Consider the following 15393-nt stretch of genomic DNA (forward strand, 5'->3'; position numbering starts at 1 on the left):
CTCATTTCTTTCTGCCTGCAGGTACAGTATGATCCTGCTGGCAGTGGTCGACCACCATTACCAATTCTGCTTCACAAATGTCGGCTCTCCTGGGCGGTGCCATGATCCATTTGTTTATGGCAGGTCGACACTTAGGGAGCTAATTGAAAGCGATTTATTTCAACATCCAACGCTGTAATTGAAGGTGTTCATGTACCTGCTATTATTTTATGCGATCAAGCGTTTTTACTGGCATGTAATCTTCAAAAGCCATACGCAATGCATTACCCAACACACCTGAATATACATTTAATTACAACTTGTGGAATAGAGAAGAATCGTGGAAAAAGCTTTTGGCCGAATGAAAGCCAGATTTCGCTTTGTTATGAAGCGCATGGAGTGCAGTCTCGAGACTGCCACATTAGTTATTAGGCCGTGTTGTGTTTTGGAATTTAAAGAACGAGTAGAACAGCAATGGGAGCAAGAAGTAGCTATGTAGGATGCCACCCATGAACAGCCTTCTCATAGTTCGGAATAATGTGCTAGTAATGGTTAAGCTATAAGGGTGGCATTGGCAAAGTCCTTTTTTTGCAAAAAGCCAGCAGTCCGCCCATCTAGGCTAAAATGGCCTGCTAAAGCTCCTTATGTGTGCTATACTAGGACAGGCACTTCACTTGTATATAGATAGGCAGCCATTTTTTAGCACATCTTTATTGCTTCTTTAAATTTATTTAGATGCAGAAACAGATTTCAAAGTTTGTACCTGACTGGTTCTATCTTAACAAAGTGCTCAGGTCATACCATTGCTTCTGCAACATTGTACATAGACAAAGTACCTAGTTGTGGCCTCCTTTGTTGTAAAATCAAACAAAGCATTTCCTGTTTTGTGCAGAATACTTTGGCAAGGCTGTCGGACAAACTTCCATTCGTTTTGGACTGTAATTAGTAGATTTGAGCCACCATTGTGCATTACTCGCAATTGCAGAACTTACATACATAAGAGATTGTCGTAGGCAATTATGAAACCACGTATTCTTATAATAAAGTTTGAACTCCTGTACTAATGTTTAATATTTGAACATGTCGATTTCATTGCAGATAACATTTGCATTGTATTTCATTCTTGGTCATGCTACTATTGATTGTTAAGCTTCATCGTGAGACGTCGTGACTCAAAAATGAAATAAAATTCAGTGGTTTGAACTATGAATTTTATTAACCTTCTAATAATGAACACTTTCTGCAACCCCTTCGGCCCTTGAAGGTATTAAAATAAAAAAAAGCACATACACGCGGAATATTCTAACAGGGAAAAAGTCCTTCAACACATCAATTAGTTGCGTGTCCCGCTTTGCAGCTTCTTCTTGGAACGTGAGCTGCATTTTATAAAGTTCGAGCTCCTGCATTTTCAAGTCATACCAGCTTGTCCGAAACTTATTTTGTTCCTGGACAACTTCCCCCAGCAGGCCGTGCCTGCCTCTTTTTTTTTTCTTTTTTTTGGCTTGCAGCTTATCTCGGAGGGGTACAGCAGCTGGGGAAACGTTGGCCTGAGGCGGGCTGGCCTGGGGTGGGCTGGTTGGGGCATGTCTGTTCTGTGGACGGCTGGCCAACCTCATCGTCCACCTCTGTTGGCACTGCCTCGTAGAAAACGCATGGTGGTGGGCTGTTTTCGTAATTTCCTGGTGGTACCAGGCTGTCTAATGGAGCGTTGTATGTCCATAACTCACGTTCCTCGCATGGCTCCGCTGTGTCCACGCTTCCGACAATCTGTAAAAGGTTGCAAAAGCATTGCTTACATGAAGAGATCCAGTCAGAGATACTGAATGTATATTTTATGGTCGTAAGAACCTAGGTGACACTTTGAACAGTTTAATACAATTCAACCTAGGGTGTTGAAAGGTCCATGCATGCTTACTTCGGAGACTGTGAACTGTCCACAGCTGCTTTCAGCAGCCAGACTGGCATCTTAAGGAGGCAATGATCCCAAGAATTTATGCATCTTACAGCAAAACTTCCATGGAACGGCTCCGGAACCTGTTGTTCGGTTCTTCGTGTGCAATCTAGTACGGAAAAAAAATCAAAACGACATTGATAAAAAATGACAGACGCCATAAAACGTGCATGTGCACACTGACATTGTAGAATTTTGGCTGTCATACGGCATTATATGGGCGCTCACGCTTTCGAACTATTTATTGAAAATAGCGGACGCACACGATGGCCAAAAGTTTCGTGACTAGACCGCTTGTATTACATGCGCATTACCAAAACAGTGCGCTGAGGGGAACATAACTGCACTGCCATTGCCTACATAATAGACGAGCACTGTTTTCATTTCGTTGCTTCAGAACAGCACTTAAAGCCACCAGACACAAAGTCCGAATTCATGGCTGCTCTACGAACATTTTTGGTAGTATTTCATATCCGCCGTGTAGGCGTGTGCGGGCTTTCCAAAATGTTTACTGTGTTTCCCTGAATGTACCACATTTCAACGAGCATCCCCTGAACAGGCTACATATACAGCAGACACTCTCCTCGCATAGACGAACACACACCTGTGCCACGTGCACTATGCAACTCCCATTGCTACATAAGCGCGGAAGAAAAAGACACATACCTGCATTTGTTCCGCAGGTTTTCCATTTTACAATGGACTTGCGCTCGCGTCTTCGTAATTCCGCAGCTCGCTTACGCGGCTGTAATGGCTTCAGATATTTTCCCATGTCTTTATTGGCCGCGAACACCGCCCAGGTTCTCCTCCCACAGCCTTATTTGTACATATGTCTCCTCGTCAGTCCAAGCGGCGCGGAAAACGAGACGTTTGAAGTTTATTTCTTTCTTCATTACAGAAAGAGGAAACAAGAGCTAAAGGCCATATGGCCTGACAGGGGCTCTTGCTCCTAAGCGCGTTCGGCTTGCATGAGGATTCAATGTACTAAAAAAGCAAATATAACAAGAAGCGAGCAAGTACGATGTAGAAAATACAAATAACCATTTGCATTTTATCTTATCACGTGGACTCCGTACACACAAAGACTGCACAGGACTGCACGTGAACGGTCTGCACACGACGAAAGACTACCGTGCAACAAATACAACCCATCCTCACGTAACTTTCGTCTGCTTCCCAGGTTGCCAACCTTTCGTGCAGCTTCGCTAGCTGCAACAATCCTTGTGTTCTCAAAGATCGTTTACAATAAATCAATTGGTTTCTTCTCGTAAAAGTGCCGATTGTACTTTAAAGCTACGTATAAATCTTTTTTTACAGGTTTAACGTTTCAATACGTTTCAAATACGTTACTTGCACTGAGAAACGCGTACTCTCGACGCTTGGCTTGCGAAGCTACGGCGTCGACAGTACGCGTTTTTCAGTTGAATGAGTTCTGGCGAACGCATTAAATAACGAATGGCATTAAGGCGAATGACATTTGATTTGCTCATGTAGCACCCCGCAAAAAATGACATTAAATAGTAAGGCATTAGAAGATAATGCCATTTTCTGTGCCCTTGTGGCACGGGTATTAGCGGTATAACTTCCGACTACGTCCAGTTTTTCTCTGGTGATGCTGCCGGGCAACGTGACTTCCTTAGTTTAGTGCCATTCAAATATAGAAACAACATTTTGGTAGTAGTGCTTTCTTCAACGTAACCTAATTGAATGACAAAAGCAATCAGAAGCTAAATTTGGAGTTTTTTTTTTGTTCTTACAGGTGTCCTGAACCACCCCCTTGTGTTAGTGAAATAACATACTCCGCGGGCGGCATACGCTGCTGTGAACATCTCAGCTTAGTTTCGCTGTCGTACGCGGGGCGTGGAGCTCGCAAGCGGATCGCAGTCACCTTTCTCTCAAACGCTCTTTTTAACAGGCCCTGTCCTCCCTCTCTTCTAAACCCACTAATTTTTCCCTGGACGCACTATTTCGTCATTCCCTTAGACAATTGCAATTGGCCGATAGCTGACATCAAGCTGCGGTCGGCTACATGACGTAGATGCCGCGGCCGCCGCGGGGTGCCACCACGAGTCCACTGGCTAAACGCACTGCGGCTCGCTGAGGACAACCGCGCTTGGCTGATGTTCAGCGCGTCGTAGGCACCAAGAGCGCAAGTCATACCGTCTACGTTAACAACCAAAATGAAATTTGAAATGTGCGCCACAGTGCCATGTAGAAGGCGGAGCTGTTGTGGGCACGTCCCATTGCGCCGTAGCCTTCTCGGTGCAAGGCATTGAAGAAGGAACGGCAGCACAGCGGATGCCGTGTCTGATGGCCAGCGACTCCGCTTCTGCTGAATACAGTGAAGCACTTTTTGCGGCGAAGTATCTCTGAAATAGCCTGTTTTCATTTGAAATGACTTTGTCTGTTTCGATGAAAAGTGCTTCAGCGCCGCTTTAAGTGCTCTTTGTCATTGGCTTGCCAGAGTCGCTAATATGTCCATCGCTGCCTTTCACTCTCTGGCACAGGTTCTTAGGACAGATTTAGCTTCAGAACGTGTTCTTTAACAGTGGCCCTGCACGCCATGTGGTCGAGAAAAACTAATTAGGTGAATTCTAGGGTCTTCTGCGATGGTTGATACCTTGGCGAACAAACGTCCTTACGTATTAATGCTGAACACAAGTTTATAGCAATGTTTGAATCAGAGGATTTTGCTTTCATGTAGTTTATTCTTGCTTTGATACATGATCTGTGCCAACTTGCTTTTACCCGAACGTCGGGTTAGCAGTACTTCAATAAGTAAGTAAGTAAATAAATAAATAAATAAATAAATAAACCAGACTTCAGCTAACTGTCCATGGAATCATATTATGTCAAAAAGAACAATTGTGACGATGGATGTGGCCGGTCTGTTCTGTGTAACATGATAGCTGCCCTGTTATGTAAACTTTCCTGTTCATCGCATCTGGTTCTGCCTCTATATATCTATAGGCCATGATCCTCTGTATATGTGTTAATAGAAACATTGCCCCACTACGGTTCTTTCACCTCTTTGTATGCGCACTGATTTTGTGGCAGTAGATGATATCAAATATCTGCAAGTGGGTTCAGAAACGCACTTGTCAGCTTCAACAGTGTTACTATGGAGAGGCTGGCCACCTTGGTTAGGACGAGTTGATTTGTGCGTGGAATATTGCTTACGAATTTTTGCATGTATCACCTGTTGTGAAATTAAGAACTGCAAGTTATCTCTCAATGATCAAGAAGTAAAGGCGAGAAGCAACCAGGGAAGGCCAGCCAACACACAAAAGGATGATCTGACAAGGAAACAATTGAAAACGACAGATTCTTGCACGCAATATTGCCCAAATGACGGCCTTAATTCTATCAGTTTCGCAACGCGCAATAATGGAGTACACGGAGATCTCTGTCAGATCTTTATATTATAAGCTGTGCGGGGGGCGTAGTAGCTCCTCTCTTTAGTATTGCTTTGTTTTGACGGCAGAGAAGCCATAATTTGTTATCTGCGCCGTACAGCCAGCCACAAAAGTTCATTGACACTAATGCTGAACTCCTGCAAAGTCAGGGCGAATAGCATTTCATTGGAATTTTTAAACCAAAGTAGTTTTTTTTACCTACACAACGCTCTTTCACGAACGTCATGTCTCGTACATTTTGTGACCCACTGTATTTAGTCGTCTCACTTCAATTCAATTCGAGTAAACTGAGTAAACTGAGCAAATTGAGCACTACTCTGCTGCTGAGAAAGCTGGTCGGACGTCGTGCATTGCAGTCGTATGACACTTTCGGTCAAGTATATTGAGGGACAAGGAAAACTATTGTGTGTCCCTGCTAACGTTAGCCAAGCTGTTCAACGAAACAAACAAACAAAGCTTCAAAAAAGGCGGTGCAAAACACAGTTATAAGACCTACTGCGTTCGGTCGTCAGAGGTGCGAAGACCAAACACTGCAGGTCTTGAGATCGTATCTGGCGCCGTGTTTTTTGTTAATATTTTTTTTCGCGAAACAGCTTGGCTAACATTAGCTGTAGAACCGTAAATAAGACCAGCCGCTCCAGCCTTCAGCGACCCGCAAGAAAGCCACAGACAACCTACATAAGATCGCGAAAACGCGCGGTGGATAGAAATTTATTTTAGATGAGAATTCATTGTGGAAATATAGAGCGCTCTGACATATACATCCAAGAAGAGTGCTACAAAAATCCGTGAACTTCTACTGCCATCTATTCAAGACGTCAAACATGATATCTTTGTCAGATCGACTGCCTACAGTCCGGTGTTCCATTTCACAAGTATGATGGTGGCATTAGAAGAATCAGCGTGGATTTCCCTTTGTACTACTTACACACCAGATAGTGCCTGCTTTGAAGAAGCTGCACAAAAGGTAGAATATTAAACAGTAAAGGCACATTTCGCCGTTAATTTTGTTATAACTATAATTATCCATGAACAAATCAAGGCCTAAGAAGCGCGCCTGCGCAAAAACACGCCTAACGTCCTTTCCTCTCACATTTCTTTCTTTTTTTGTTCCGCTGATTTGTGCACTGACATACCTTCTCATGTTTCAGGGTTCTTTTTTTGTGCAAATCCCCATCTCTATTGCCTTAATGGAGTACTGAAACAAAAATTTTTGATCTGGCTTGAGCAGTAGCTAATGGCCAAGTAAGCGCGCCACGACACCTGGTTTGCTTCAGCGGGTGAGAGTGACTTATTTGGTCCCTTATTTGGAGCAGAGTTTTCAAATTCTGAGCGCAACAATATGGATAGGAACAAGAGGGGCTTAAATTTATCGGCGGTTTCGTAAGCAGAGCTGGTCACGTGAACAGACAAAACTGTGACGCGCACGCCGGTGAGCGAGATTCCTTGTTAACAGTTATGTTTCTCCATCTATGCACACGCGCTCTATGCTATGGCTTCAACGTCCGTGTGGACTGCCTTATTTCGTCGCCCAGCGGCGACAATTTTCTGCAGGCGGGAGTCACCGCCATGCTAAACGCGGCCGATTACTTTCAGTCGCAGGTATCTTCATACCAACTGGTATTCTCATGTGGCAACCTTGCCGGAACGGCTTCTTTGCTTTCAGCAACTACCGATAGGCTGTGACACAAGTCCATGCTAGCGCCACCTTGGGGACAACTTGCGCCCTCATAGGCGAAGGCAAGTTCTAATTATTTTTCTCAATAGCCAGCCAAGTAAGAGCGTCAAGTGGTGTACTGAACCACCTGGACAATAACATCCAATCTTCCTTCAATTTGTCAGCAAGGACAAAGCAGAGGTAAGCGTAAAACTACTTTTTATCTACGCTCTTAAATGATAAACGCGCGAGTACGACAGCGTTTCGCCGCGTGTCAAAGCTGAGGAAGACTGGCAGGCAGCATGCGTAACGGCGGAGCACCGTAGTGACGCGAGACCCGGTCCCGTAGCGAGCAAAACGCAAGCTTGGTCTGGTGGTGCGTCGTAGGCTAAATTCCAGCAAAATAGTCGGGACGTAACGTCGTTAGTGTTTACGCCTCAGATTTAGGACGACCTTCGTTGATGTCAATGTCGCGGGCTGCTGCACATTGCGGTTGACTGCTTGCACATACTTCAAAATTGAATTTAAATATGTTTCAAGCCGCACCCATAATTGGTATTCGTAGATGTGTAGGTGTCTAAAGAAACTGATCTCGCAAGTTGTTTCGACTTGTAAATTCTTTGTCAGTTCTCCTTACACATGATGCCGACCTAAAACTTGAATGATTGGATCCGTTTACCTTCACGCATGCATGCTTATTTTTATAACAAGGTAAAAAATATTCCGGACACTGGAGAGACGGCAAACGTCCATAAGTTAAAGATATCTGCAATCACGCGAAATCGTGTGCAGTAGCAAATATTTCTAACCATCAGACACATGTGGTATCCACGCACCTTGCAGATTAAATGCCTCACATGCAGGACTTGATTTGCTGCAAAACACATAAAAAGAAACGTAAATTTGAGCGCCATCCCACAGCTACCGAATGTGCACTGGTATACCTGCGTGGTATTAAAATCACATCAAAAGAAGTCTCACAATTTACAGCGCACGCTAAGAGCACGAACACAAGTTTAATTGATTTCTGCAGATATCAGCCTGTGTGGAATTTAAACAAAAGCTTACATGTCAGGAGACACACGGGGCTTGTTTGCTTGCTTACTTGTTACTCAATTGTGGCGCTTACCCACTACGGGGATTCGCCAAGAATCCAGGAGTTAAAGGTTAAAAGTTATAGGGGACCGGAGAGAGAAAAACTTGAACGTAAAATTAAATCGGGATGAAGTATAACGGACATGCTAATGAAAAGATAGATTTACGTGGTAGATATAGAAATATTTTTGCAATAATATATAAACAGCAAATTTTGTATTTTTCTTGCCAGGTATTAGAATAACTTCGAAGACACAATCAGGGATTTAATGATTTATCCAATTATTGACTTCAAGAATTAACATGGCAGCCTTCTTGTGTCACAGTTATAGTCGCAAATGGCCACGTAGATGTTCTTGTGGCTAAAGGAGAGGATAGTTTGATGTAGCTAAGAAAGTACCCAGTTTTCGGAATGAAGTTTTTAATTTATTCCTCTGATTTCTAAATCGACGGCATACTACTAGAATGTAATCAATCTTTTTGGTTTCCTGGCAGGTTGGACACAGTGGGTACGGTGCCAGACCAGACCTGTATAGGTAAAAATTTATTAGTGGGATGCGGCATCGTAAATTTGTTATGGATATTTCTAATTTACGTGTAGGACACCACATATTGTCCCATGAAAAGGACAAGTGTTAAATTCTGGTTCAATTTTGTAGCATATTGCAAAAGAGAAAATTTTCTAAACCTAGCCGCACTGACATAAGCCGAAATGGACATAACGGACGTAGCTGGTCCACCAAGAAACATCCGCGCAAATGTGTCTGTCATTTCATTTAAGAATGAACCACGATGGCCTGGAACGCATACCAACCGCACCAGGCTTACGTTTGAGGGGATAATGATTTAAATGTATTGACTACAGTACTGCCTGAAGATGGAGTGATGTGCACACAAACAGTGAATCAGTCAATATAACCGCTGTTAAATAATTTGAAGCAAGTTTTTGAAAAGCTAAGATAACGGCTGATAGTTAAACCAGAAATATGGGTATGAAATCCGCAAGCCGTAATGCATATGACCAGGATAGTGATTCGGAGAAAATACCCACACCCGTTTGGCCTCACTCATCGACGCATCAGTCGCGATCATATGATCTATTCCCAATTGCGTTAAATGATCTTGTAGCATGCCATTGAAATATGCAGTGGGCAGGAGTTTGGCATTCGATGGCAATATATAATCAAATGCAATCTTTATATTAGGCATGGGCTTGTTTGGGCAAATGATCTTGCGTATACAAACGTTTAGCCGATCTAGCTCAGCTTGTACAAACTAACCCTGAGGTCTATTTAAGCGAGACCAATGCTCATCAAAAATGCCTTAATGTCACTAACAAGTACAAATTGTGATTGTCTCAAAGAAGATTCATAAGTGTATAAATACCTCTTTAGTGTGTGCGGTCGCCAAGAGTGGTAGCAAACTGTGATCCTTCTGCTGTTCGGATATGAAGGTACCCATATCAGGAAATTCGGGAGATACAAAGGCGATATATTGATCGAAGTTGTCAGCATCGCATTCAATCGTTGGAAGAGGCATCCGAGAGAGGCAATCAGCATCATCGCGTCGTTGACCACTCTTTTATGAAACAATAAAATTGTACTCTTGTAGACGTAGAACGCAAAGCGCAAGTCGATCAGAAGGGTCGCGAAGATTCACGAGCCAGCACACCGAATGATGATCCGCGATCGCTGTGAAGGTATGAACGATCGCCCGTAGAGGTATGAACGAAACCGTTGCATCGCGAAGATGACGCCAAGCACTCTTGCTCGGTCACTGCGCTCGGAGCGACTCAAGGAGCGGCTAGCGTACGAGATCACGTGCTCACTTCCGCCGATGCGCTGCACAAGCACAGCTCCGATGCCAACACCACTCACGTCGGTGTGAACGTCTGTTGGTTCTGAGGGATCGAAGTGGCGAAGAATAGGCTGTGACGTTAAGAGGAACTTTAATTGACGAAACGAAGAATCGCAATATGTGGTCCACTCTAAAGGAACGCCTTTCTGGAGAAGGCGCGTAAGAGGATGGGCCACGTCGACAAATCTAGGAATGAATCGGCGAAAGTAGAAGCATAAGCCTAAAAAGCTTCGTAGCTGCTTGGCACCGTGAGGTTCATTAAATGCCTCGACAGCCGCAGTTTTTTTTGTGGATCTGGTGGTATATGCCGTCTTTATCTTCCTGTTATCCCAGCACAAGAGCTTGTCATTCTCCAAAATGGCACTTCGAATTCAGGACAAGGCCGGCTTTCTCGAAGCAGTTCAGCACCAACTCCTGACGCTTGTTATGCTTACTACATGTTCGCCCGGAGATCACAACATCATCCAGGTAGTACATGCAAACTTCCCATTTCAAGCCGCGCAGTATAGCGTCCATGTACCTTTCGAACATTGCGCGGGCGTTGCACAGCCCGAAAGGCATGACGTTAATGCAGATAATCCGTCAGGCGTTACGAATGCTGTTTTCCTTATCGTCGCTGAGCATAGCAATTTGCCAGTAACCTAACCGCAGATCAACAGAAGAGCAGTAAGAGGCCGCAAAAAGGCAATCGATCGCGTCGTCAATTCGGGGAAGCGGGTGCACGCTTTTTTTAGTAATGGCGTTTAGGCGTTGGTAATTAACACAGGATCGCCATGTACCGTCTTTCTTTTTCACCAATATCACTGGTGCTGCCCAAGGGCTAGATGGTTTTTGGATGACTCTTTTGCTTAGCATCTCTTCGACTTGATCGCTGATTATCTTGCGCTCTGCGGGCGACACACAATAGGGTTTTTGTCGAATCGGTCGGGCAGACCCTGTGTTGATGCAGTGACGATTTCTAGACACAGCGACCGATGGCGGGCTGTCATTCTGCGCGAAGTCGAATACTAAGGAGCGTTTTGCTAGGAGGGCCACCAACGCCTCACACTTATGGTCACTGAGTGGTTTAGCGATCATGCAAAGGATCTTTGAGTCCCAAGAGCGCATTTCACCGGCTTCTCCTGTGTCCCCAAATTCTGTAAGCACTGCCATGGGCATCGGCGGCTCTTCTTGAAATGTGGCAAGCTTTCAGCCTTGAGGCAGCACCGTCGTTTCAGTAGAACAATTTATCACCCACAGCCCTGTGCATCCATTCACCACCGTTACCGTGCAATGCGGAACCAACACATTTTTCTTTAGGCAGTTCACATGTACAGTATCCACTGCAGCATGAAATGGCTTGCAAGTTGAACAAACAACAGAAACTCGGATCGCGGATAAAGCGGGCACAACTGCATCCTCGGAAACACAAAGCACACTTTCTTGGCTTGGCCAGTCTTCCAAGATCACGGATGTAACACTCCCACCCACACTGACTTCGGCCTGTCGGCAATCAACATTGGCACCACACAATTGCAAAAAGTCTATCCCTAAAATGACGTCGTCAGTGGAACGAGGAGGAAAAGTAAACTCACTCTTAAAAACTGGGCCGCTCAAGGACACATGCACATTGCAAACGCCTACCGGGTATAACGAGTCACCGCTTACTCCACGATAACTAGTGATCTGGTCCCAACGAAACAAAACCTTGCGTCCCAAAAGGCTTTTAAACAGCAGACACATAACGGAAGCGGTTGCGCCTGTGTCGACTAAGGCCATGGTGGAGACACCGTCAATAAGCACAGGAAATCTATTCAGCTTAAAAATAGATGGAGGCATATCAGTCGGCAGGAAAGGTTTTCCAGCAACCTCACCTCCATCGGCCGCGCTGGCTAGTTTTTCGGCGGGGGTGACGTGAAGCGGCGCCGTGGAGATGATGACGTAATGCGCCGCCGAGGAGACGGTGATCGGTACGCTCAGGAAGCTGGTGGTGGCGACAGAGTGCGATCGGAAGCAGGCGAACGGTTGCGGGTTCTTCCTTCTTCCAAGTAGCTTCCTAGGGTGTAATTACGTGGCCTGTCTTATCGGAAGCGGCCTCCTAGAGCAGAGCTCCTTGGCCACTGTGTGTCCAAGTTGCGACTCCTGTGCCACGTAGACTGCATCGTTTGGAAATAGCCCGATGGTCGGCGTTGGTTACAGAACCTGGCCATGTGACCTTGTGTGCCACAGCTGTAGTATACTGGCATAAGGCGAACTTCAGAATGCTGATGACAATGCTCTACCGCGGTCGTGCATGGAGAGTAAGAAATATTCTCGCCTTGTAAGTCATAGGCAGGAGCTGGTCGTAGAGAACGAACGTAGCGTGGGCGCTGATCAAGGCTTCGGTCAAAAGAATCGTTATAAAATGGTTCGCTGCAGTCATAATGCGGGTAGTCTCTATAGCTGCCAATACCGCAGCGTTTATCGAGTGCTTTCAAGGAGTCGAGAGGGTTGCACAAACTGCGTCTCGGAAAGCGCAGGAACTGTAATGTGGCGCCACACAACCTGCTTGTTCTTTCTGTCAAAGAAGCTCCTCACAGACAACCTGACGAAAGGTGTATGATAAGTCTGATGGAGAACTCGCGTCCACACTGGCCACAGTAAGAAGTCATGTTAGCTACCTTTCAAATTGAGGTGTAATTCGACGAGTCTTCAGTGTTTCGAAGGTACGGCACGTCTGATACGGTTTCCAAATTGTCTTTTTCAATGAGGAAGTTATATACGTCTTCCGCGATTCCTTTTAAAAGGTGTCCCATCTTATCTTCTTCTGACATTCGAGAGTTTACGGCCTTGCACAGTTTCAGAACTTCCTCGATGAATGCCCGGGGACTTGAGCCCTCTGAGCTAACGCTAATTCCGCTCGTTTCTTCTTAGCATCCGAATCGCCAAAACACTTCTTGATCTCCCCAACGAAACAGGCCCAGGTAGTTCGTGCATCTGCGTGGTTGTCATACCAAACCGTCGCCGTGTCGGTCAAAAAGAAAACAACGTTCCTCAGTTGGAACGCAGAATTCCAGTGATTGCACTGGCTTACTCGCTCATAATGGGTGAACCACTACTCGACATCTTCCCCTGCCTTTGCGGAGAACGTACGTGGCTCTCGGTAGTGCTGAATCGGGGCTGGTCCTGCTGATGCAGTACTGGGAGCATCTTCGTATTGAGGCATGATGTCGGCCGAAGGCAAATGTCCGGCAAAGCGGCTGCTTCTACGGAGGTCTTGTACTGACGGCTCCGTTGTTGGTAGTGGGAGTTACCCCGCACAGCTCCACCACATGTTACGCGACAACCGTTTACTTAAAAATGCAAGGCATATAAAGGGAGACGGTTGGAATTTATTCAGGGAGCGGTCCAAATGCAGCCCGCCGATCGTCGTCGTCAACTTTCTCCACCCTCAGCCTTTTGGTCATACCCGCTCATTCTGCCCTTTATTACGAGAGCTCGTGACAATATACACGACAATCGGGTGGCGGTTAGTACCCGCGGCGGCATCGACCGCAGCCCAAAAAGAGATGGAAACGCCTGAAGTAGGAAATGTCAAACCTAGGACAGATCGCGACTGCGAACGCATGAAAGTGGCAACTTTAGAATTCAAACATGCGAAATCATTGACATTAGTCCAATCCCATAAGCCTTCTTTCAGGTGAGACAGTGCGGAATCCCCATGGCACATGATGTGAGTTGAAATCTCCCGCAAACCACATGTTCTTTTTGCAATAGGCCACTGCGACATCAAGTGAGCGTATGTCTTGTAGCCCGGCGGGAACGTAGGATTTAAGTATAGAGAGGGGGGATCAACCTGGAATAGTTATTTCTAATATTAAGGTTTAGACGAAATGAAAAAAGGTAATCCACCACCTCGGGAAGGTCTATCCAATCGAAAACACTTGTAGTTGTTTAAATGAAAGTCTTAGAGGACAAACGAGTTTCTTGTAATAGTATAAAGTCTGGAGATTGTTGGGAGATTAAATATAATAAATCTGTAGCTGCAGAAAGCACTGATCGGCAGTTCCATTGGAGCATTCCTAGGCACCATATGCTGACGGTAGACAAGCGGCCGCAACTGCTCGGTCCAGAATATTGCCTTTTAGAAAGTCCGTCCCCGTAAGCGATTCTTTCGCACACTTTTTTGCTTTAGAGTTAGGAGAATTAGGCAGTTTGTTGTTAGACGATTCTTTGCGTTTAAGAACTCGAGCGTCTATATCCACATCTCGATTACCTGTATAGTCTGCATCAGAATGGCATTCCTGATCAACCTGTTTTGTAGTCGGTCTTGCTAAATCTACACTGTTAGAGGAATCATCAGTCTGACACCCAGGTAACTTGGTAAATAAGGCGGCCGAATTTTGCACGCTGTTTGTTATTGCCTGAGATATACCATATAAATGCGTGAATACTGTAGCCAAAGGTCCAGATAAGCTTACTAGAATCTTTGATAATGCTTTTTCCATCGCTTTTTCTATCACTGTTGCAATTGTCTCAGAAATTGACCAGTCCATGCCAAGTGATTGAACAGTTATTACACCGGCATACTCTTGGGTCCTGGTCTGAACTTCTGCAAGGGCTTCTTGACGAGAGTACCACCTCCTGTCAACTATTTCGATTACTTGGATTTCTTTCGACTTTGCAGGGCAGTTGAAGTAGTCAGCAGTATTATTTCCATTGCACAAACGGCATGACTGAGCGTGATACTTGAAATCGTTGGCAAGATGGCCTTCCCCGTATAAACGCCAACGAGTGCTTGATCGACAGTCATTAGCGCTGTGTTCGTACCGCCAGCACTTGAGGCATTGCAGTGATCGTGGTGCTAAGGGTTATACACTGTGTATCAACGGCCACGCCTTCTCTCTTATGGGCGAACCATGCCTGGAAATGTTGCTCTGATTGCTTATGTAGGAACTCTCTTATCATATACAAGCCTGGTACAGCGGTACACCCAAACTACACCTGCTGCAGAAAATATCTCTAGGATTTCTGGTGGCCTTAAGCTTGTGTCCACACCGCGGACCAGGCTCTTGCAGCAAGCTAGGTATGGAGGGATGAAGGAGCTCACGGCTGCGTGGCAAAGTTAGTGCATTTCAGCAGATCCTGAGCATAGGCCTGGTGTGGTGAACAACAGAGGTTACCCCCACGTCCAAACTGTCGGACGTCGGTTATGTGCTGGAAGTGCGACGAACTTGCGCGAAGCTCACATTAAATGGCCTTGGGGCTCTTCACACGAATAGCTCCTCCACTCGTAGATACCAAAGCCAAGGAACGTTTCTGGTTCCACTGCGAAGGAACAAGTAAACTGGTAGATCCTGCGGGGAAATGTAAGCAGACCAGGAGGTAGCCTGCCATTCAGAGCCTTTTTTGTGGGCGACTGGGCGTTGCGGCTGTGATGTGGTACTTGGCACGAGGGCGCTATTTGTATGGATGCCTCT

The 15393-nt window shown here is 45.5% G+C and overlaps 1 protein-coding gene across 1 annotated transcript in view; it reads right to left on the reverse strand.

Annotated features, from left to right (window-relative positions):
* LOC135899208 (uncharacterized) overlaps positions 1 to 8101 on the reverse strand; it is a 59657-nt gene extending 51556 nt beyond the window's left edge. The window contains exons 1-3 of the mRNA XM_065428463.1: positions 8072 to 8101; positions 7840 to 7877; positions 6275 to 6302 (exon numbers count right to left, since the gene is read on the reverse strand). The gene's annotated coding sequence lies outside the window, so the exon portion shown is untranslated. The remainder of the gene's footprint in view (positions 1 to 6274; positions 6303 to 7839; positions 7878 to 8071) is intronic.
* Positions 8102 to 15393: the final 7292 nt, after the last annotated feature.

This window comes from Dermacentor albipictus, chromosome 5 (assembly GCF_038994185.2).
Source record: "Dermacentor albipictus isolate Rhodes 1998 colony chromosome 5, USDA_Dalb.pri_finalv2, whole genome shotgun sequence".
Taxonomy (NCBI): Eukaryota; Metazoa; Arthropoda; class Arachnida; order Ixodida; family Ixodidae; genus Dermacentor; species Dermacentor albipictus.